We start from the raw sequence: 23,819 nt of genomic DNA, 5'->3' as shown, positions 1-23,819 counted from the left end.
TCTGGCCACCCCCCCTGGGTGGGATCCTTAAGGTGTTTACTGTAAGTTAACCTATCTCTGCCTTACACTTAACCTGGAGCCAATCTGTACCCTCCACTTGTACCAATCTTGAGCTAAGTTAGTTGTCTACACCCCCTTTGGGGGCTATAAAGGTCGCTGCATCGCCCTAATAAATTGCACTGCTGCGCAGAAGCCACAGAGTCAACTCTCAGTGCCCCGATCTCTCGCCGCACCGGTCTCCGTTTTCCAACAGATGGCGCCCGAACACACCGATTGAACCTCCGGACAACTACGCGACCAGGTACGGAAGACCCGCACCCCGGGCCACTTGCCGCCGCCGGCAGCGCCGGCTAGGCCTTTCTCCCCCCCTACCGCCACTTGCCACGAAGAAACCACTAGGCCTCTCTCCCCCCCCCCCCACCGCCAGGCCGCGAAGAAACCACTAGGCCTCTCTCCCCCCCCCCCCACCGCCAGGCCGCGAAGAAACCACTAGGCCTCTCTCCCCCCGCCACCGCCAGGCCGCGAAGAAACCGCTAGGCCTCTCTCCCCCCCCCCCACCGCCAGGCCGTGAAGAAACCACTAGGCCTCTCTCCCCCCCCCCACCGCCAGGCCGTGAAGAAACCACTAGGCCTTTCTCCCCCCCCACCGCCAGGCCGCGAAGAAACCACTAGGCCTCTCTCCCCCCCCCACCGCCAGGCCGCGAAGAAACCGCTAGGCCTCTCTCCCCCCCCCCCCACCGCCAGGCCGCGAAGAAACCACCAGGCCTCTCTCCCCCCCCCCCCACCGCCAGGCCACGAAGATACCGCCAGGCCGCTTCCCCCCCTCTCCCCCTCCTCCGGCCACGAAGGACATAGAGGCTTCCACATAAAAGGAGCTGGTGGAAACGCAAGAGATCGGACGCTACTATACCCCCTGCTGGGGAAACACGTCTCCTTTTTTTTTCTTTTTTCCTTTTTTTCTTTCTCTCTATTTTTCCTTTTTTTTTTTTTTTCCCTTTTTTCTTTTTTTTTTCCCCCTCGCTAAACCCGTTACTAACCACGAGGGATAGGTGTCTGCCGGTACGGACGGCCTATATAGATAGGCGTTTATTAAAAAAAAAAAAAAAAAAAAAACAAACAACAAAAAAACAGTCGCCGCTCATAAATATGGGGGCAAATTTTAATAACGGCAGCTGGTGTGACGACAGGTGCGACCATATAGATGGGCACTTCTGGGGGCAGTGATCGTGCATAGTCAGATCCCCCCAGGGCAGTTGCCGCCGGAAAGCGAACACACCACCCACCCCCCCCACCCCCCCCCCTTTTTTTCCTTCTTTCCTTTTTTTTTTTTTCTCTTCTTCCGCGCGCTTACGGAACCTTGCCGTTACCATGGAACCTCCCAGCCGCCCCTCCCTTCTTCCGCGGTTTTTTCAAAGTATTGGTGACTCCCTTTGGGGAGCTGGCGAACCGACCACACAAGCACTTTTGGATAAACAAGTAGCAATTTCTCTCCTCTTGAACTTTTTGGAAAAGCGAGGAGTTTCCATGTCAAAGAAAAAATTGACTTCCTTAGTAGCATATGGACTAGTAAGAGGACACTTTCAAACTTCAGACTCTCTTTTTGATGAATCTGAATGGCGCTGCTGTGGCGATACTATTTTTGACCAGGCTATTGACAGTGACAAAACAGCCAAAAGCGTACAAAAGCAATGGCGTGATGTCACCAATTGCTTGAAGAAATACAGATTGGAACAGACCCTTGCAGCTACAGCAGCGGCACGGCTTGCTGACGGCTTGGACACTCGGGGGGAGAGACCACTAGAGGCAATGGTTACGCCAGCTAGCTCTCTCTTTTCCGACCTGAAAATTTCTCCAGGCACGGTGGTGCCTTTGATGACTCTCCCCAGTGCATCTACTGTTCCGATGCTGTCCGCAGTGCCGATGCAACCGGTGCCGCCAACTCCAAACACTCCGACGCAGCCGGCAGCGCCTCAGCAACCGGTGCCACCAACTCCAGACACTCCGACACAGCCGGCAGCGCCTCAGCAACCAGCGCCGCCTCAGCAGGACGTCCCGATGCAGCCAGCGCCGCCTCAGCAGGACGTCCCGATGCAGCCGGTGCCGCCTCAGCAGCCGGCGCCGCCGGCTCAGGACCCTTTGTTATACCCTGCGCTGCCTCAACAACCGACGCCACTCCCTCAAGACGTTCCCGACGTTCCTGCCGTTCCAGTGCAGCCACCAGCACCCCCGATGCCAGCGGCACCAATTCCCCAAAACATTTCCACCATCCCTGCTGTTTCAGTGCAGCCGTCTGCCCCCCTGCTCCCAGCGCCACCGCCCAACAGTGGTCCGTTTTCCCCACTCCCGGCTTCCGCTACCATCTCACCACGTCCGGCGCAAACTCCTTCTGCTACATTCCGACCCGCCCCCCAGGCTGCAGCGGGCCCGAGTTGGACTTCCGCCGCGGAAGCCGGATAGACAGCAAACACAGCCTGGTTGATTTCTCTAGATATAGACTGGGGTCTTGATGACTATGTTGGACTCTGGAATTTTACCGTTGTTTTTGACTTTAATTATAATATATTTTGTATTTTGGACATTTGTTGGATAAGGTACTGATGCTTATTAATAATATTGGATTTTTAGGATAATGTTAATAATGCAGTAATTCTTAGGCAATCATGATAGAGCATAATTAGCTTTTGATAGATATTATACTGATATACTATGGTAAGGCATCATATTTTATACTTATAAGTCCCTACTCACTTTTTCTATACTAAAGATAATATGGTACCATATTCTCTTTTACACACTCACTCACACACCTTTTTTCTTTTCCTTTTCTACTAGGCTTATAAGTTAAGACAGTATTATAGTTATATGATTATTTTTTTTTCTTTAACGTATAGAAATGTAGAATTTTGTCTTTTATATAAATTGAAAAGAAAAAAAAAAAAAAAAAAAAGAGGAAAAGGGGGCGAGGTGGAAGAGGAGCTAGTAAAATAAGAAGAGAGGCATGGAGAAACACTACAGCCTTTTTGGACACATCATACAAGTAAGATCAGTGGATTTATCAGCTTAGGTATTGAATATGTTCGTATTATGCTTTATCACCTGTCTGTACAGGCCCTAAGGTGGATATCAACTTGAATATGATTGGTTTGTCCTTTCATGAAGTGAGCAGAAAATCTTGCTCAGATGGCAGAATTGTGGTAAGATCTTGGGAGAGTCATAGAGATGATGATCATGAGTATTTGGATTATAAGGCATTGGATCTTGGCTAATGAATTTGGGTATTTTCATGAGCTTCAATGATTGTAGCTTAATGGAATAGATTCGGTCTGGTCCCTTTGGTGAAGGCCAAAGCCCACTTAAAATTGGCATAAGATGGCAAAGTGATTTCTTTATCTCTTGCAAGGGCCCTGCAAGGGATGAAAAAACACTGCTCCAAATTCTTGAAGTGAATCGAGAGCTGTGGGAAAAGGCCTAAGCAGAATAGCCTGAAAGCAACATCTAAGACGCACTCTTGTATTGTATTTGGGGGTTGGTAGTTCTTAAGCACAATCGTCAGACGCAGCTCATAGCCGAGGACTGCACTGGGAACATCAAGATCTCTGAGAAGTATGAAGTGAACTTAAAGCTATGGAGAGATACTGAACAATTCACTCGCCCACAACATCGGCTACCACAGTGAGCTAATGAAGACGTGACAGACTTGCACCCTCCAGAAGCTGTGATGTTCGTCTGGACTTTTGGGTTTTTTGAACATTTGACTCACTGTCGCTTGCAGAAATGGCTTTTGGGATCATTAGCTAAGCTTGGGTGGCTGGTTTGCCAGATTGTTGTCACTAGCAAAATTCTTAACAAATGTATACTCTTTACTTTAACACCATTGACCTGCGCTCCCACTGAGCACAGCTCGTTTAAAATCAAACGTGGGTTGCTCAAAAGAAAAGAAGGGGATACTGTGGGAAGCTTCCTCCCGCAGCGGAGCATGAAAGGTAAACATCAGACCCTGTGATGAGAAGTGTCCTTGGAGCCTTGAGGCTCCCAGGGGCCTGAGCCTGCGACTATGAGCAACCCACGCACAGCTGTCAGGGGGTGGAATCTGCCGGCCCCTGGGGTGGGCACGGCCCAGGGGGCTGACTCTGGCCACCCCCCCTGGGTGGGATCCTTAAGGTGTTTACTGTAAGTTAACCTATCTCTGCCTTACACTTAACCTGGAGCCAATCTGTACCCTCCACTTGTACCAATCTTGAGCTAAGTTAGTTGTCTACACCCCCTTTGGGGGCTATAAAGGTCGCTGCATCGCCCTTATACATTGCACTGCTGCGCAGAAGCCACAGAGTCGACTCTCAGTGCCCCGATCTCTCGCCGCACCGGTCTCCGTTTTCCAACACCCCAGCTCCAGAACATGTTTGAAAGCTTAACTTTGACCTTCTTAAAAACTACATGAAGCAAGAAATAACCAATTTGATCTTTGATCCAATTGTACACAAAAAACCAGAAAACAGGCCACACAGCAATCCCCACCAAGTACAATAGCTGCTTGATTAGCTTCATCTTAATTCCCAGAGCTAATTTTCCAATCACTCAAAAAATCTCTAGCCCCACGTTGGGAAAGCCAATTATAAAATGTGATGGTTTGGGGGTTACCCCGCCCCCCCACACTTTTGAATTTGCCCCAGCTAACTCAGACGGACCCTGGGAATATAGATGAAGCAATTTATTTACAGCTAGCAGAATTTACAAGCAGCTATTTACAATATATACAGTTATGTACAATTATATACAGAAATATACAAAGGATAAACAATATAAAAGCACAACTCCCCTCCCAGAAACCTGAGTCCCCAGGAGGGGCTTTTAAACCACCCCAACACCTCCCCCGGCCCCCTCAACCATACCCCAGTTCTCAGGAAGAAGAGAGGTGCAGCCAAGAGGTTAGGGAGCAAGGTTACTGAGATGTGACCAGGTCTAAGGCAAAAGCAAGAGTGAGAAACAAAATGGAGAAAAAGTCTTTCTTCTTCCCAGAGTTCTCAGCGAGACTGTGAGAGAAGTTGACATCAATTGTTTTCATTTCACTGCCCATTATCTAGTTCTTTTACCAAAACATTCTAGCTTGCTTCAAACTAGCACATGGGCCAAGAAGTTAAACAGTTTACTTGTGTTTTCCGTAACTATTGATTCATATTTCCCAGTGAGCAATTAATCATCCACATATTGCAATAATTTTACCTCCGGCTGTATATCTACCTTTTCCAATATCTTTTTGTGCTAGTTTGAAGCAGGCTAGAATGTTTTGGTAAGAAAAAGTAGATAATTGGCTATGAAATGAAAACATTGGTGATGTCTCCTTCCCTCAGAGTCTCACTGAAGAAGAATGTAAACATTAGATAGCACATTCGCCATTTTTGTTTTCACTCTCTGCTTCTGGCTTGAGACTGAGCTACATCTCCCTAACCTCACTGCCACTAACCTTGCTCCTTAACCTCTTGGCTGAACCTCTTTTTCTTCCTAGGATTTGGGGTAAGGTTGAGAGGGGCAGGGGGAAGGTGCAGGGGTGGTTGAGAGCCCCTCCTGAGGACTCAGGTTTCTGGGAGGGGAGTTGTGCTTCTGTATTATTTTACTTTGTATATTTCTGTATATAACTGTATATATTGTAAATAGCTGCTTGTATATTGTGCTAGCTGTAAATAAATAGCTTCATTTATATTCCCAGAGTCTGGCTGAGTTAGCTGGGGTTCTTTCTAAAGTGTGGGGGGGGCGGGTAACAGCCAAACCACCACATCTTTTATTTTGCGCCCAAAGTGGGGCAAATTCATTTGAGTGATTGTTAATTAACTCTGGGAATCAGAATGAAGCTAATAAAGCAGCTATTGTACTTGGTGGGGGCTCTAATCTGGTCGGGGTTATGGTTTTTGGCATTTAATTGGATAAAAGCTCAAATTGCTGCTTACTTTCTTAATCTAGCTTATACGAAGGGTAAAGCTAAAGTTACAAATATTTTCTGGCCCTGGGGTGATTTCATTCTTGGGTATGCTGGTTTTAATGTCACTGAAAATCTTACCAGTAACATTACAGCGGTATTTGCCAGTAATATTACAAGCAATCAAAATACTGCTTTATCTACAGCCCTCATGAGGGTAATTTATCCCCAAACTGGGATGCCGGACCCTTGCAAAACAAAACATGGCAGGACTGGTGTGTATTATCCTGGCACTTATAGTCTTAATTTTCGTATTAATTCTGGCATTATGTGTGAAAAATTCGAATACAGTGCCTGTAAGAACTAGAAAAATTTCTGTCTCAAAAGCACATAGCTCAGTGCCTCAGAAACAGTGTACCAATGGAAATCAAAATAAAACGTCTCAACCACCTCTTTCCCAGCCAGGGTCACAACAAGGAGCACCACCTCCTTCACACCAGGGAGCTACTACACCCCCCTCTTCAGATTCTGGGCAAACTGCCAATGTTCCTAACAATAACAAAAATGATAACAAACAAGGTTTGGCAGGCATCCTAGGAATACAGGCAAGCACTCAGAGACAGAATGTACCCACTAATAATAACACTGATAACACCAGCTCAGCCAGTTCGAATCCCCAACCAGCAGACCAGAACTCTGTTAATTCTAAGGCAGATCTGAACTCACAGACCCCAGGCCAGACGCCTAATGATTCAAACCCTCCAGCAGACACGTCAAAGTCTGTTGCTGTGCAGGCCTTTTTTGGCACCTGCTAAGGCGAAAGACAAGACACAGCTTTTGACAAAGTGTGATTCAAAGGAGTATGTAAGAGAGGGGACCTCTGGTGAGCAAGAGGAGGAAGAGGAGGCATTTAGTCTGCGGGACCTGGTGAACATGCTGAGATCCCAATACTCAAATGAGAAGAGTGCTGTGAGGTTGGCTGCCAAGAAAGAGGATGGTTCCAATGAGTTTAAAAGAGCTATGAGGAAGGTTCTGTTTCTAGGCCAGGGACAACCAGATCAACAGGAGGAAGAGGAGGAGGATGACATCCAGGACTCCAACGATCCACTCAGAGAGGTCAGGGAAGTTAGGAAGGAATACTCAAGGGAATCAGGTGAGCCAATCCTACGCTGGCTAGTGAGATGCCGTAGCATTGGTGCCAATGCCCTGCAGGTAGGAGACAAGTCTGCCAAGCAGCTAGGACCACTCACCAAGTAGAGTGGAGTGGACAAATACCTAGCAAGTCCTCTTGGTAGGGTCAGCTTGTGGACACGCCTTCTGTTGGCTGTGGCTATGAGATATCCTTCCCGAGATGATCTGCCATGGGCTGCCAAGAAGTGGAACACCACTGAGCAGGGAATTAAGCTTCTGAAGGAGTTTGCTGTGAAGGAAATGCTTTATGGAGACCATGGCACACATGAGCCTGATGATATTCCTCTTGGAATAGGTCTCATGAAGAAGCTGATTAAGCTTGCTCCTTCATCCTATGCTAACATCTTGGCCAGCAAGTTCCTACCAAGGAGTGATAATGGAAGGTCTTTCACTGTTGCTGAGATCACTGACCAGTTCAGGCAGATAGAGGACAGCTTGTCGCATTCTGGTATAATCTGTGCCATAAAGACTATGACTACAGAGATGAAAGATAGCATTGAGAATGGCATTAAGAATAGCACTGAGAATGGCATTAGGAATGGCATGAAAGAACTGAAGGAGGATCTCAGAAACATTACGAATCTGGTAAAGGATACCATTCCTGCATCATCTGAATGGGTGTATGTTTCTGCCATCAGGAACAGACGCCCACCTCCTGCAAGGCAATTCCAGCCCAGGAGGAGATAAATTCCACCTAGACATCAGCAATCACGTGCGTCACTGTGGATAATTTTGCGTGACACATACTGAGAGAATATTAATAAATGAGATGGTAAACCTACTTCAGCTCTTTCGAAGAGTGTCAGGGATCTGCAGAGTGACAGAAACAGAGGCAACAATGCCAGAAAAGTAGCTGTCACTTCTTCAGCTCCCGAGAGCAACTGCAGTTATTCCAACAATTGCAATTTCTCTCACAACAACACCAATCATTGTGTACACCCTACATGCCATGTTCAGCATTAGGGGTGCCCTGCCTCGAGCCAGGAGGAGGAAAGGGATGGTGGAGAGAACCGAATCTATTGGAATGTATTCATTAGGTGGCCTGGCAGTTCAAAAGTTCAGAAATACAGGGCTGTGATGGTTTGGGCATTAACCCGCCCCCCCACACTTTTGGAATTGCCCCGGCTAACTCAGAAGGCCTCCAGGAATATAAATGAAGCTATTTATGTTACAGCAGCACAATATACAACCAGATATTTACAGTATATACAGTTATATACAGAAATATATAAAGGATAAACAATACAGAAGCACAACTCCCCTCCCAGAAACCTGAGTCCCCAGGAGGGGCTCTCAAACCACCCCAACACCTTCTCCAGCCCCCCTCAACCTTACCCCAGTTCTCAGGAAGAATAGAGGTGCAGCCAAGAGGTTAAGAAGGAAGGTGAGTGGCAGTGGGGTTAAGGAGATGTGGCTTGGTCTGAAGACAAAGACAGAATGAAAGACAAAATGGAGAATGTTATCAAATGTTTTCCTTCTTCTTCCCAGAACACTCAGCAAGACTGATGAGGGAAGGAGACACAACCATTGTTTACCTTTTCACTGCCCATTATCTAGTTCTTTTGCAAAACCATTCCAGCTTGGTTCAAACTAGCACAAGAGCTTTAGTTGACACAGGTGCTCAGTGTAATTTATTGCCATCCAATTGCAAAGGGACAGAGTCCATATCTATTTTTGGAATCACTGGTGGATCTCAAGAGTTAACTAAGATACAGGCTGAGATCAGTTTAACTGGTAAAGAATGGAAGAAACATACTATTGTAACTGGTCCTGATGCGCCTTGCATTCTGGGAATTGACTTTTTGAGACAAGGTTGTTTCAAAGATCCTAAGGGTCACAAATGGGCTTTTGGAATATCATCTGTAGAGATTGAGGATGGTAAATTGAAGTTGTCCATTAGACCTGAACTTTCAGATGAATCTACAGTCGTGGGATATCATGACACAGAGGATCTGGAAGTGCTAATTGCTACTCAAACTGTTCACCACAGGCAGTACAGAACTAACCGTGACTCTTTGTTGCCCATTCATCAGCTGATTGGTCAACTGGAGGATCAGGCTGTCATCGAGAAAGCTCATTCACCTTTCAACAGTCCCATCTGGCCTGTGCGCAAATCTAACATCGATTGGAGATGCACAGTTGATTTTCGTGCCCTCGACGAGGTGACGCCACCCATGAGCGTAGCTGTGCCGGACATGCTGGAGTTCCAGTACGAGCTGGAATCGAAGGAGGCTAAATGGTATGCAACCATATGTGGAAGAATTTCTCACCAGTCGAGGACATAAAGTCATAAACATGGGTAACTTGCGCTGAGAACGTCTTTGGTTCCCAGCAAGGCTAGGAAATCGAGATGTAAACAACTGAGCACCCCACACACAGCTGCAGTGGGCAGAGACTAGATAACCAGGGGGGCTGGAGTGGGTGGTCTGGAGGGCTGACCCTTAGAATGTTGTGATAAGTTAACCTATGTGCACATTACATGTAACCTTTCAATTATCACCTGTAACCAATCTTAAGCTGAGCACGCCTCTTGCTAGAACGCATTTAAGTCACTGTATCACGGAAATAAAGTGGATTTGACCATCTAACCATATTGGTGAACAAAGAGTCATCTTCCCATAGCGCTCCACCGAACGTGTTTCCCAACAACCATAGACATTGCTAATGCTTTCTTCTCTATTCCCATAGCAAAGGAGTGCAGGCCTCAGTTTGCATTCACCTGGAGAGGAATCCAGTACCAGTTCAACCGTTTGCCTCAGGGGTGGAAACACAGCTCAACCATCTGTCACTCCATCATCCACAATGCACTGGAGAAAGGTAAAGCTCCAGAGCACATCCAGTTCATCAACGACATCATTGTGTGGGGCCAAACTGCTGAGGAAGTCTTCGAGAAAGGTAACAAAATCATTGACATTCTGTTGCAAGCAGGTTTTGCCATTAAGAGAGACAAGGTCAAAGGACCTGCCAAAGAAATTCAGTTTCTGGGAGTGCTGTGGCAGGATGGTCGCCGTTACATTCCACAGGATGTGATCAACAAAGTCTCCACCATGGCATTTCCCACCAACAAGAAGGACACCCTCTCTTTCTTAGGTGTGGTGGGATTTTGGAGACTACACATTCCTAGTTTCAGTCAGATAGTCAAATCTCTGCACGATGTGACTCGTAAGAGAAACAATTTTGAGTGGGGACTTAAACGACAAGCAGCCTTTGATCAGATCAAGCAAGAAGTAGTCCATGCAGTGGGCTTGGCACCTGTGCGATCTGGTCCGGACATTAAGAACATTCTGTACACGGCTGCCAGTGAAAATGGTCCAACCTGGCGCCTTTGGCAGAGAGTTCCAAATGAGACACGTGGTCGTCCACTTGGTTTCTGGGGACGTGGTTATAGAGGTTCTAAGGCAAATTACACTGCAACTGAGAAAGAGATTCTAGCAGCTTATGAAGGAGCGAAAGCAGCTTCTGAGGTGATTGGAGCTGAGTCACAATTGCTTTTAGCTCCTAGACTGCCAGTTCTAAACTGGATGTTCAAAGGCAAAGGTTCATCACTGCATCATGCCACAGATGCAACCTGGTCTAAATGGATGGCTTTGATAACCCAACGAGCACGAATGGGGAATCTTGATCGACCTGGTCTGGTGGAGGTGATCACCAACTGGCCGGAAGGCACAGACTGTACCAAATCTCCAGAGGAGAAAATAACTCGTGCTGAGGAAGCTCCTCCCTATGGTGATCTGTGATCAGGAAAAGAACTATGCCTTGTTCACAGATGGCTCCTGTCATCTTGTTGGGAACAAGCGAAGATGGAAGTCAGCAGTCTGGAGTCCTACCAGGAGAGTTACCGAAGCGAGAGATGGTGAAGGAGAATCCCCTCAGTTCGCTGAGGTAAAAGCTGTCCAACTTGCTCTTGATGTGGCTGAACGTGAGAATTGGCCTATCCTTTACCTCTACACCGACTTGTGGATGGTAGCCAATGCTCTATGGGGTTGGCTAAAGGACTGGAAGAAGAATGGTTGGCAGAGGAAAGGAAAGCCTATTTGGTGTGCTGATCTATGGCAGGACATTGATGCACAGATGGAGAGAATTCCAGTGAAGGTGTGGCACATAGATGCACACATGCCTAAGAACAGAGCCACTGGGGAACACCAACACAACCAGCAGGCAGACCAAGCTGCTAAGATCTCTCAAGTTGATACCAACTCTGATCTTGACCTTGATTGGAAACACCGAGGTGAAGTGTTCTTAGCTAGGTGGGCCCATGACTCATCTGGACATCAAGGCAGAGATGCAACTTACCGATGGGCACGCGATAGGTCAATTGACTTGTCCATGGATGCTATCACCCAAGTCGTCCACGACTGTGACATTTGTGCTGCTATTAAGCAGGCTAAGCGAATCAAGGCCTTATGGTATGGTGAGAGATGGTCAAAGTACAAGTATGATGAAGCCTGGCAGATTGACTACATCGCTTTACCTCGATCTCGTTCTGACAAGCAGTATGTGCTACCAATGGTAGAAGCCAGCACCGGATGGCTGGAAACCTATCCAGTTCCACATGCTTCTGCACGTAACACCATTCTTGGCTTGGAGAGACAAATCATGTGGAGACATGGAAGTCCAGAGAGAATCAAGTCAGACAATGGCACTCATTTCAAGAACAATCTAGTGAAAAATTGGGCCAAAGAGCACGGCATTGAGTGGATCTACCACATACCCTACTATGCACCAGCTTCAGGGAAGATTGAATGTTACAATGGTTTGCTGAAGACCACCCTAAAAGCCATGGGATTGGAACTCTGAAAAAATTGGGACAAACATTTAGCACAAGCTACCTGCTTGGTAAATAGTAGAGGTTCAGTAAACAGAGCAGGACCTGCACAATGAGACCTGGTCCAAACAGTAGATGGTGATAAAGTTCCTGTTGTACATGAAAAGAATCTGTTAGGGAAAACTGTTTGGGTATTTTCTCCTTCGGGCGAAGGAAACCTGTCCGAGGGGTGGTGTCTGCTGAAGGTCCTGGTCACACCTACTGGGTAATGCAGGAGAATGGTGAAATCCAGTGTATTCCACAGAGAAATCTAACCTTAGCTGAGAGAGTCTAAATTCAGAGTGTATAATCCAAGCTGTTAGGAGTTTTCTGTTCTAGGTACCATTGTCGTCCAACACTGAAAGAATCTACGAGAGAATCTACAGTACGCGAGCACGTACCCAACGTCACCTGGGAGTCCCTGTTCTTGTCTCATCTGTGAAGAGACAAACTGTTCTGAGCTTTTGAATCACTTACATCTGAGATAACTGGAATGAAGTGTGAACTGAACTTGTAATATCCATTAGTGCAAATATTGGTTTAGATTAGATCAGATAATTCTCAGCGATACTCTGAGCGAAGTAGACAGGGGTGGATTGTGCTGGATTGAAGCAGGCTAGAATGTTTTGGTAAGAAAAAGTTGATAATTGGCTATGAAAGGAAAACTTTGGTGATGTCTCCTTCCCTCAGAGTCTCGCTGAAGAAGAATGTGAACATAAGATAGCACATTCACCATTTTTGTTTTCACTCTCTGCTTCTGGCTTCAGACGGAGCTACATCTCCCTAACCTCACTGCCACTAACCTTGCTCCTTAACCTCTTGGCTGAACCTCTTTTTCTTCCTAGGATTTGGGGTAAGGTTGAGAGGGGCAGGGGGAAGGTGCAGGGGTGATTGAGCGCCCCTCCTGGGGACTCAGGTTTCTGGGAGGGGAGTTGTGCTTCTGTATTATTTTAGTTTGTATATTTCTGTCTATAACTGCATATATTGTGAATAGCTGCTTGTATATTGTGCTGCTTTAAATAAATAGCTTCATTTATATTCCCAGAGTTCGTCTGAGTTAGCTGGGTTTCTTTCTAAAGTGTGGGGGGGGCAGGTTACAGCCAAACCACCACAATTTTCCAGAGCTTGTCCAAATAAGTTAGGTGACTCTGTGAACCCTTGGGTTAGCACAGTGCACCTTATCTGCTGCTTCCTCCCAGTCTCTGGATCCTCCCATTCAAAAGCAAAATAATCTCGGGATGCTTCATTTAATGGGCAGGCCCAAAATGCATCCTTCAAATCTATAGCACTATACCATTGGTATTCTGGAGACAAGTGGCTCACAAGGGTATATGGATTAGGGACTACAGGGAACTTCATCTGTGTTCTCTGGTTCACTGCTCTCAGATACTGTACAAGCCTGTATGTTCCATCTGGCTTTTTTACAGGTAAACTGGGGGTATTATAGGGAGACATACAGTGTTCCAGTAAGCCCTGTTTCAGGAGCTGGTCTATCACTGGCTTTAATCCCTTCCTGCCTTCTAAAGAGATGGGATACTGCTTCACACGAACTGGGTTTTGGGGGTCTGATAACTACACCCGGGTAGGCTCCATATCTATTCAACCTGTCTCCTCTCCTTTATGCCATACTAGTGGGTTTATCATTTCCTCATCCTCCCTCGTGAGCACATAAATCTTAATGTCCCATTCTCCTTTCTTGGTTTTTATTTCCAACCCTAGTTTTGACAGTAAGTCCTTTCCCAAAAGGTTATGTTCTATTTCAGGTAACCATAGCAGCTCATTCAATTCTATTCTTTTATCAGTTTCAATTTCTACATTTGTGCTAGTTTGAAGCAGGGTAAAATGTTTTGGTGAGAAGAACTAGATCATAGGCAGTGAAAGGAAAACAATGGTGATATCTACTCCCCTCAGAATCTTGTGGAATAAGAAATGAAAACATTACATAACACTCTCGCCATTTTCACACACTGCCTTGGGCTGCTGGCTGAGCAACATCTTACTCCCTAACCTCACTTTCCATTTGGACTAACCTTTGCTTCTTAACCTCTTGGCTGAACCTCTATTCTTTCTTAGGACTGGGGTAAGGTTGAGAGGGGCAGGGGGAAGGTGCAGGGGTGGTTGAGAGCCACTCCTGGGGACTCAGGTTTCTGGGAGGGGAGTTGTGCTTCTGTATCACCTTTTACCTTGTATATTTCTGTATATAATTGTATATACTGTAAATATCTGCTTGTATATTGTGCTAGATGTAAATAAATAGCTTCCCCCTACCCCTCTCAACCTTACCCCAATCCTAAAGAAGAATAGAGGTTCAGCCAAGAGGTTAAGAAGCAAAGATGAGTGGAAGGTGAGGTTAGGGAGCTGCAGCTCAGTCAGAAGCCCCAAGCAGAGTGCGACAAAATGGCGAGAGTGTTATCTAATGTTTACATTCTTCTTCAGCAAGACTGAGGGGAGTAGACATCACCACTGTTTTCCTTTCACAGCCTATGATCTAGTTTTTCTCACCAAAACATTCTACCCTGCTTCAAACTAGCACAATCCACCCCTATCTACTTCACTTAGAGTATTGCTAAGAACTACCTGATCTAATCTAAACCAATATTTACACTAATGAATATCACAAGTTCAGTTCACACTTCATTCCGACTATCTCAGATGTAGGTGATTCAAAAGCTCAGAACAGTTTTGTCTCCTCACAGATGAGACGAGAACAGGGACTGCCAGGTGATGTTGGGTTCGTGCTCACGTACTGTAGATTCCTTCAGTGTTGGACGACAATGGTACCTAGAACAGAACACTCCTAACAGCTTGTATTATACACTCTGAATTTAGACTCTCTCAGCTAAGGTTAGATTTCTCTGTGGAATACACTGGATTTCACCATTCTCCTGCATTACCCAGTAGGTATGACCAGGACCTTCAGCAGACACCACTCCTTGGACAGGTTTCCCTTCGCATGAAGGAGAAAATACCCAAACAGTTTTCCCTAACAGATTCTTTTCACATACAACAGGAACTTTTCTCTTGTGTCCTTACACCTTTTCCTTGTTGGCTTTCTCATAGCAGCTGCAAAAAATTTTGCCTTTGCCTTTTGTTTTTCTTCATCTCTGCTCAAATATACCTTCTGGGCTTCTCTCAAAAGATCCTCCAGACCCCTATCTTGCCAGTCTTCTAGTTTATCTAATTTCCTCCTTATGTCCCCCAAGGATTTGGCCACAAATTGTGTTCTTAAGAGGGCCACTCCAGCATGTGAAATTGGATCTATGCCGGAGTACATCTGTAAACTTTTTCTCACTACTAAAGGCCTTATTTATATTCTGCCCCCTAGGTTCCGCCACTTTTATTCCCTGGATTAATAAGGTTCGTAAGTCTCTCATATTCTGCTGCCCCTGTACCTGCTGATGGTCCCAATGTGGATCAGCATTTGGCCATTTCTGATCACCTGGGTGGCCTGCCTGGTTTTGTTTTTCCCATATTCTCATACCTGCTTGCCTAATCATTCCTCTCTCCTCGGTAGTAAAGAGGATCCCTAATATTGACCGTATTTCTTCCCAGGTATAAGTATTGGGTCCTAAAAACTGATCTAACCTTTCAGCCACCCCCAGGGGATCCTCCAAGAGATTCTCTATTTCTTTTTTAAACCCTATGACATCCGAGGAGTTCAATGGAACTGCTACAAAACCTATTCCCCCTTGATTCCCTCCTATGGGTACTTCTCATAGGGGATAAATCCCTAGTTCAATTTTTTGAATCCGTCTTCGGGTCTGATTTGCCATTGGCTGATCTTCTCCCGATACTGGGGCTGTCTGTGGTATCAGGGGTGCACTGGGATTTGGTAACAATGGTTGGTTGTGTTGAGGTCTGTATGGTGGGGGCAGATTGTCTAATGGGTCCCACTCTTTTTTCTTTTGTTTCTCCTCCCCTTTCCCCTGTTCTTTCAAGGCATAAACCTCTATTGTTTCCTCTTTATTTTCTGGTAACCATTGGGCTGCATAATCACTTTCCTCTTGATTAAAAGGTTTCTTGGAGTTTACATGTAGCATTAAAGCTTGACAAATCCAATCCTCAGGGGAACCGAAGATTGGCCAGTATACATTTGGTCTTAGGGGTTCTTTTGGCCACACTTCCATACAATAGTAGACTAACTTCTCCAAATGGGCTTTTGACTCTCTAATTTTTCCTCTACAAGACCTAGCAACTTCCTTGAACTTTTCCAGGGACACCTCCCCTCTTTTCCAAAGGTGATCTACTCTCTTTTTAATCTTCAATGCCTTCAGCAGCTCCCTGCCCATCCAGTCTGGCTGCCTCCCTCACCGGCTCATCTTCCGGCTCAATGGCACAGCTGTTCCTGTGCCTTCAGTTCTTTCTCGCAGTAGGTCCAACCTTCCTGGACCCCTTTGTTTCTAAGGGCTTTTTCCTGTTGGGGTCCGGAGGCTGGTGAGAGGCGGATCGGGGCACTGATGATTCGACTCTATAGCTTCTCTGCATCAGTGCGACTTTATTAGGGTAATGCAGTGTCTTATATAGTGCTCAAAGGAGGTGTATCCAGCCAGCCTGGGGCTGGCACAAGTGGACAATACAGATTGGCCCAAAGCCATGTGCAGGGTGCAGATAGGTTACCCTTATCAAAACAACCTGTGGTTCCACCCCAGGGGGCTGTCAGGGTCAGCCCCCAGCAGCTGTGCGTGGGTTGCTCACAGTGCCTTCCAGCTCAAGGACTTTCTCCCATCACAAGTTCTTATGTTTACAGCTCATGCCCCGCTGTGGGAGAAATTCTCCCACAATACCCCCTCCTTTTCTTTGAGCAACCCACGTCCGATCTTATATAGGCCGTGTTTGATACAGGTATGAAAGATACAAGTGCAAATCAATAATGCTAAAATTAAGAGAATGCATCTGTTAAGAACCTTTTTGCTAGTGGCAATATTCTGGCCAACTGACCACCCAAGCTCAACTAACAATCCCAAAAGCTATTTCTGCAAGCGACAGTAAGTCAAATGTTCAAAAACCCAAAAGTCCAAACGAACATCACAGCTACTGGAGAGTGCAAATCCGCCACGTCTTCGTTGGTTCAATGTGACAGCTGATGTTGTAGATGAGTCAGCTGTCCAATATTTCTCCTCAGACTCCCATAGTTCTGGATTCACTTCACAATTCTCAGAGATCGCGATGTTCTTATTACACTTCTTAGCTATGAGTTGCGTCTGTCCATTGTGCTTTAGAACTACAAACCTCTAAATACAGTACAAAGATATGCCTTAGATTTTGCATTCAGGCTATTCTAACTAGGCCTTTTCCCACAGTTCTTCATTTGCTTTTAGAATTTAGGGCAGTGGTTTTTATCCCTTGCAGGGCCCTTGCAAGAGACAAAAGTCACTTTGCCATCTTGTGCCAATTTGAGTGGGCTTTGGCCTTTATAAAAGGATGCTAAACTGAATCTATTCCATTAAACCACAATCACTGAAAACTCATGTAAATACCCAAATTTGTTGACCATGATCAAAACCTTATCATCCACCCCTCACACATAGCCATCACTTCAGTACTCCTTTCAAGATCTTGCCACGATTCTGCCATCTGAGCAAGATTTCTGCTCACTTTTAAGAAAAGACAGGCTAATCATACTCAAGCTGGTCTCCATCTTAAAGCCTGTGAAGATAAGGGATCAAACACAAACAAATACAGAGACAAATGGAAGTGAACAAATACAGAAACAAATGCAAAAACAAACACAAACATATTGAGTGCCTAGGCTAACAAACCCATATACCTGCTTCCTTGTCTTTCTACCCCCTTTTTCCCCCCTTTTTTTTTTAATTCCAGTATTACCCAGATATACAGAAAAAACCCAAAACCAGAACATCCCATGATATCCCTATATCAAAAAATCCCATAATTGTCATATTATAAACTCTTAGCATTAACTATATTATTTTAGCAGCTTAAAGGTCTAGGAAATGAAGGAAAATAGGAGAAAAAGCAAAGAAAATTCAAGAAGTGTGGTACCACAGCAAAATCAGAATCAGAACAGAGGGGAAAAGAAGATCTTCCCAGAAATTCTGATACAATTAGTAATCATTTAACATCCTATTCAGTAAACTCCTAACCTCTAAGATCCAGTACAATCAAAAGGATAGAAACAGCATTAAGATTGATGTCAATACTCATATAGGTAGCAAGATACAAAAATACGAGTCTGTCACTTTAAGAGACAAACCGCTTCGACTGCGGACCAGGGAAGAGAGGCGGGGGAGGAGGAGAGAGAGGGAGGGGTATCATGAGCCGCACCGGGCAGAGGCGGGGGAAGGGGGCGGGGGAGGAGGGGGGTGTGTGTCTGTCCCATGACCCGCGGAGCCGCCGCCATTTTCGAACTTTCCAAGCCGGGACAGGAAGGGAATTCTGCCGAATTCTGCCGCCGGGCGGGGGAGGGGTGGGGGGGAAGGGCGGCTCGGACTTCCAGACGACTCCTCGCTCGAGCCGGTCTTCAAGCCCGGTCCCCCAGAGTCTTTCTGTTCGTCCGTCTGTCTCTTTGGTGTTTTCCTGTGGATACGATCGGTGGGGGCAGGGGGGGAGTGGGCTTCGCTGGGCTCCACAGCTGGGGAGGGGTGTTTTCTGCTGGCGGTGAGACTCGGGAAGCGAGGGGGGGGGGGCGGTTCCGAGTTCTCTGGCATGGGCGCTTATGCCGTTTCTGCTTTTCTCTGTGCTTTTCGTTCTTTCTTTGGCAGGGACCCGGTGGTGGGGGTCTGCCATCCAGATGATCGAATGCAGAAGGAAAGTGCCGTAGCGGCTGGCAGATTTGACACGGCAGTGGCGGCTGGAAGCAGCCGCTTTGCACGGCAGTCCCGAAAAACTTTTACAGGCTGAGAAACTTTCGCAATTTGCTGCCGGCGGGCGGTTATCGGCTACTGGTAGCCACCATTATGGGTAGTGGTCGGGGGCGGTTCCCAGTGATGCGCGGTCGCCATTCCGCCGAGAGTGAAGGGGGAGGTGGGGGGTGCTCCATTAAGCAGCAGGACTCCGTAAGCGAGAGGGGGGGGGGGAAGGGGGATTCGCTGCTTTGCGGCAACAGCTATTCTCGGGGGGAGATCCGTCTCTGCGCGATTACTGCCTCCAAGAAACGCCCATCTATATGGTCACGTGGCCGTCGCCGCAGCTGCTCTTATTGAAATGATTCCTATCTCTATAGGCAATTCTGATTTTCAATAAACGTCTATCTCTATAGCATGTCCGTCTTCACAGGAACCGTCCCCCGTGGTTAGTAAAGGGTTAAGCGAGAGAGGAGAGAAAAAAAAGACAAAAAAAGGAAGAAGAGCGAGTTTCCCCACTAGGGGGTGTAGTAGCGTCCGATCTCTTACGTTTCTGCCATCTCCTTTCGCGCGGAGGTGATGCGATGTCTCAGCTCCTCCTGGGGGCCCCAGCGATCCTAGCAGTCCGTTGTTCACGGCCGAGAGGCCCGCCGGTCGCGGCCAATAGGCCTAAAGGGCTGCCGGTGGTCTGGAATGCAGGCCTCAGTACTTGGCCGCGCAGCGATGTGGTGGTTCAATTAGTGTATTTGGGCGCCAATTGTTGGGGTCCGGAGGCTGGTGAGAGGCGGATCGGGGCACTGATGAGTTGACTCTATAGCTTCTGTGCATCAGTGCGACTTTATTAGGGTAATGCAGTGTCTTATATAGTGCTCAGAGGAGGTGTACCCAGCCAGCCTGGGGCTGGCACAAGTGGACAATACAGATTGGCCCAAAGCCATGTGCAGGGTGCAGATAGGTTACCCTTATCAAAACAACCTGTGTTTCCACCCCAGGGGGGCTGGCAGGGTCAGCCCCCAGCAGCTGTGCGTGGGTTGCTCACAGTGCCTTCCAGCTCAAGGACTTTCTCCCATCACAAGTTCTTATGTTTACAGCTCATTCCCCGCTGCGGGAGACACTCTCCCACATTTTCCCAAGGAACTTTCTGAGTTAGTTCCTTAAATAGGCTGAAGTCTGCCCTTCGGAAGTCCAGTGTGGAGGTTCTGTTGATGCCCCTCCTGGTTTCTCCATGTATTGAAAACTCTATAATTTCATGGTCACTGGACCCCAGGCAGCCTCCAACCATCACATCCCCTACAGCCCCTCTCTATTTGTGAGCAGCAGATCAAGCAGGGCTGCTCCCCTGGTAGGCTCACGTAACAGCTGGGATAAGAAGTTGTCTTCCACACACTCTAGAAACCTTCTAGACTGCTTCTTCTCTGCAGTGTTTAAGTCCCAGCAGATGTCTGGTAGGTTAAAGTCGCCCACCAGAACAAGGGCAGGTGATCTTGAGGCAGCCTCCAGTTGCTTAAAGAGTAATAAATCAACCTCTTCTTCCTGGTTGGGTGGTCTATAAGCTTTCTCCTGCAACGAGGTATGGAATGTAAACATCAGGCCCTGTGATGGGAAGTGTCCTTGGAGTCTTACTGATTCCCAGAGGCCTAGGCTGAGAACAGTGAGCAACCCACGCACAGCTGTCAGGGGGTGGAATCTGCCGGCCCCTGGGGCGGACACAGCCCCAGGGGGATGACCCTGGCCAGCCCCCCTGGGTGGTACTCACAGGTTGTTTACCACAGGTAACCTATCTCTGCCTTACACATGGGGCCAATCTGTACTGTCCACTTCTGCCAGCCCCAGGCTGGTTCTGCACACCTCCTTGGAGGGCTATAAAAACCGCTGTATTGCCTTAATAAATCGTACTGATGCACAGATGCCTAGAAGCTGCCGTCTCGAGTCATCAGTACCCCGATCTCGCATCTCGCCAGCCTCCGTACCCCGACAGTTGGGTGGTCTATAGAATCATAGAATCAACCAGGTTGGAAGAGACCTCCAAGATCATCCACTCCAACCCATCAGCCAGCCCTAACCAATCAACTAGACCATGGCACTAAGTGCCTCATCCAGTCTTTTCTTGAAGACCCCCAGGGACGGTGCCTCCACCACCTCCCTGGGCAGCCCATTCCAATGGGAAATCACTCTCTCTGTGAAGAACTTCTTCCTAATATCCAGCCTATACCTACCCTGGCACAACTTGAGACTGTGTCCCCTTGTTCTATTGCTGGTTACCTGGGAGAAGAGGCCACCCCCCACCTGGCCACAATGCCCTTTCCGGTAGTTGTAGACAGTAATAAGATCACCCCTGAGCCTCCTCTTCTCCAGGCTAAACAGGCCCAGCTCCCTCAACCTCTCCTCATTGGATTTGTGTTCCAGGCCCCTCACCAGCTTCGTTGCCCTTCTCTTGACATGTTCCAGCACCTCAACATCTTTCTTGAATTGAGGGGCCCAGAACTGGACACAGTACTCAAGGTGTGGTCTGACCAGTGCTGAGTACAGGGGAAGAATAACCTCCCTTGTCCTACTGGCCACACTGTTCCTGATGCAGGCCAGGATGCCATTGGCTCGCTTGGCCACCTGGGCACACTGCTGGCTCATCTTCAGCTTACTATCTATCAGTACCCCCAGGTCCCTTTCCTCCTGGCTGCTCTCCAGCCACTCAGTCCCCAGCCTATAGCGCTGCTTTGGGTTGTTGTGGCCAAAGTGCAGAACCCTGCACTTGGCCTTGTTAAATCTCATCCCATTGGCCTCTGCCCACCCATCCAGCCTGTCCAGGTCCCTCTGCAGGGCTCTCCTACCTTCCAAAAGATCAACACCTGCTCCCAGCTTGGTGTCATCTGCAAACTTACTGATGCTGGACTCAATCCCCTCGTCCAGGTCATCAATAAAGATATTGAACAGGACTGGGCCCAGCACTGATCCTTGGGGAACACCACTAGTGACTGGCTGCCAACTGGATGTGGCACCATTCACCACCACTCTCTGAGCTCTGCCATCCAGCCAGTTCTTGATCCAGCACAGAGTGAATCTGTCCAAACCATGAGCTGCCAGCTTGGCTAGGAGCTTCTTGTGGCAGACATTGTCAAAGGCTTTGCTGAAGTCCAAGTAGACTACATCCACAGCCTTCCCCACATTCACCAGGCGGGTAACCTGATCATAAATGGAGATCAGGTTGGTGAGGCAGGACCTGCCCTTCCTAAACCCATGCTGGCTGGGCCTGATCCCTTGGCCATCCTGTAGGTGCTTTGTGATGGCACCCAAGATTACCTGTTCCATGACCTTGCCTGGCACTGAGGTCAGGCTGACAGGTCTGTAGTTTTCTGGCTCCTCCTTACAACCCTTCTTGTGAATGGGTATCACATTGGCCAGCTTCCAGTCTTCAGGGACCTCTGCAGTGAGCCAGGACTGCTGATAAATGATGGAGAGTGGCTTGGCCAGCTCATCTGCCAGCTCTCTCAGCACCCTAGGGTGGATTCCATCCGGTCCTATGGACTTGTGAGGATCCAAATGACGCAGCAGGTCCCTTACTTCTTCCTCATGGATTAGAGGGGGACTGTACTGGTCCCTGACTCCATCCACCACTTCAGGAGTCCAGCTGTCCTGCAGACAACCTGTCCCACTAGTGAAGATTGAGGCAAAGAAGGTGTTAAGAACCTCTGCCTTTTCCTCATCCTTTGTCACTGTGTTCCCCTCTCTGTCTAATAAGGACTGGAGGTTGTCTTTGGCCCTTCTCTTGCCATTCATATATTTAAAGAAACACTTTTTATTTTCCTTGACAGCTGTGGCCAGCCTAAGCTCAAAGTGGGCTTTTGCCTCTCTAATTTTTCCTCTACAAGACCTAGCAACTTCCTTGAACTTCTCCTGGGACACCTCCCCTCTCTTCCAAAGGTGATACACTCTCTTTTTAATCTTTAATTCCTTCAGTAGCTCCCTGCCCATCCAGTCTGGCTGCCTCCCTCGTCGGTTTGTCTTCCGGCTCAGTGGCACTGCCTGCTCCTGTGCCTTCAGGAGTTCTTTCTTGAAGCAGGTCCAACCTTCCTGGACCCCTTTGTTTTCAAGGGCTATTTCCCAAGGAACTTTCTGAGTTAGTTCCTTAAATAGGCTGAAGTCTGCCCTTCGGAAGTCCAGCGTGGAGGTTCTGTTGATGCCCCTCCTGGTTTCTCCATGTATTGAAAACTCTATAATTTCATGGTCACTGGACCCCAGGCAGCCTCCAACCACCACATCCCCCACCAGCCCCTCTCTATTTGTGAGCAGCAGGTCAAGCAGGGCTGCCCCCCTGGTAGGCTCACGTAACAGCTGGGATAGGAAGTTGTCTTCCACACATTGCAGAAACCTCCTTGACTGCTTCTTCTCTGCAGTGTTTAAGTCCCAGCAGATGTCTGGTAGGTTATAGAGACTCCAATCAGGATATCAGTCTTGTTGGCCTTCCCCTTAATTCTCACCCATAGTGACTCAACTTGATCATCCTTGATTTCTACCCCCATGACATCCAGAGCATTCCTAATATACAGAGCCACTCCCCCACCTCTTCTCCCTTGCCTGTCTCTCCTGAAGAGTCTGTAGCCATTGATTACAGCACTCCAATCATGCGAGTCATCCCACCATGTTTTAGTGGTGGCGACAATACCATAATTTTCCTTCAGTACCAAGGCTTCCAGCTCCTCTTGTCACCCATACTGCATGCATTAGTGTACATGCACTTCAGCTGAGCTGCTGCTCTTACCCCTATCTCTAGCCTACCATCCTCAACCTCCTTTGATTTATCTCTACTGGTGTCTTCTTTAACCCACTCCCCCTTCCACTCTAGTTTAAAGCCCTCTCAACAAGCCCAGCGAACTCATGTGCCAGGGTCCTTCTCCCCTTCTGTGTCAAGGCCTTTGAAAGAAGAAAAAGTAGTTGGACATGGCCCGTGCCCCACTGACTCTGAAGCGTGGAGTCAGGAAACAATCTGGTTCCCATTTGTACCAAATAGAACGGAGGAAAGTAAAGGTAGAAGCAATGGAACCCCTGCGGAAGTGCAGTCACAAAGGGCTGCAGCGACGGATCTGGCAGCAGCCGGTGTGAGCTATGGCAAAGTC

The sequence above is a fragment of the Pogoniulus pusillus genome, chromosome W (genome assembly GCF_015220805.1).
Source record: "Pogoniulus pusillus isolate bPogPus1 chromosome W, bPogPus1.pri, whole genome shotgun sequence".
NCBI lineage: Eukaryota > Metazoa > Chordata > Aves > Piciformes > Lybiidae > Pogoniulus > Pogoniulus pusillus.
Note: the sequence above shows the minus strand (reverse complement) of the source record.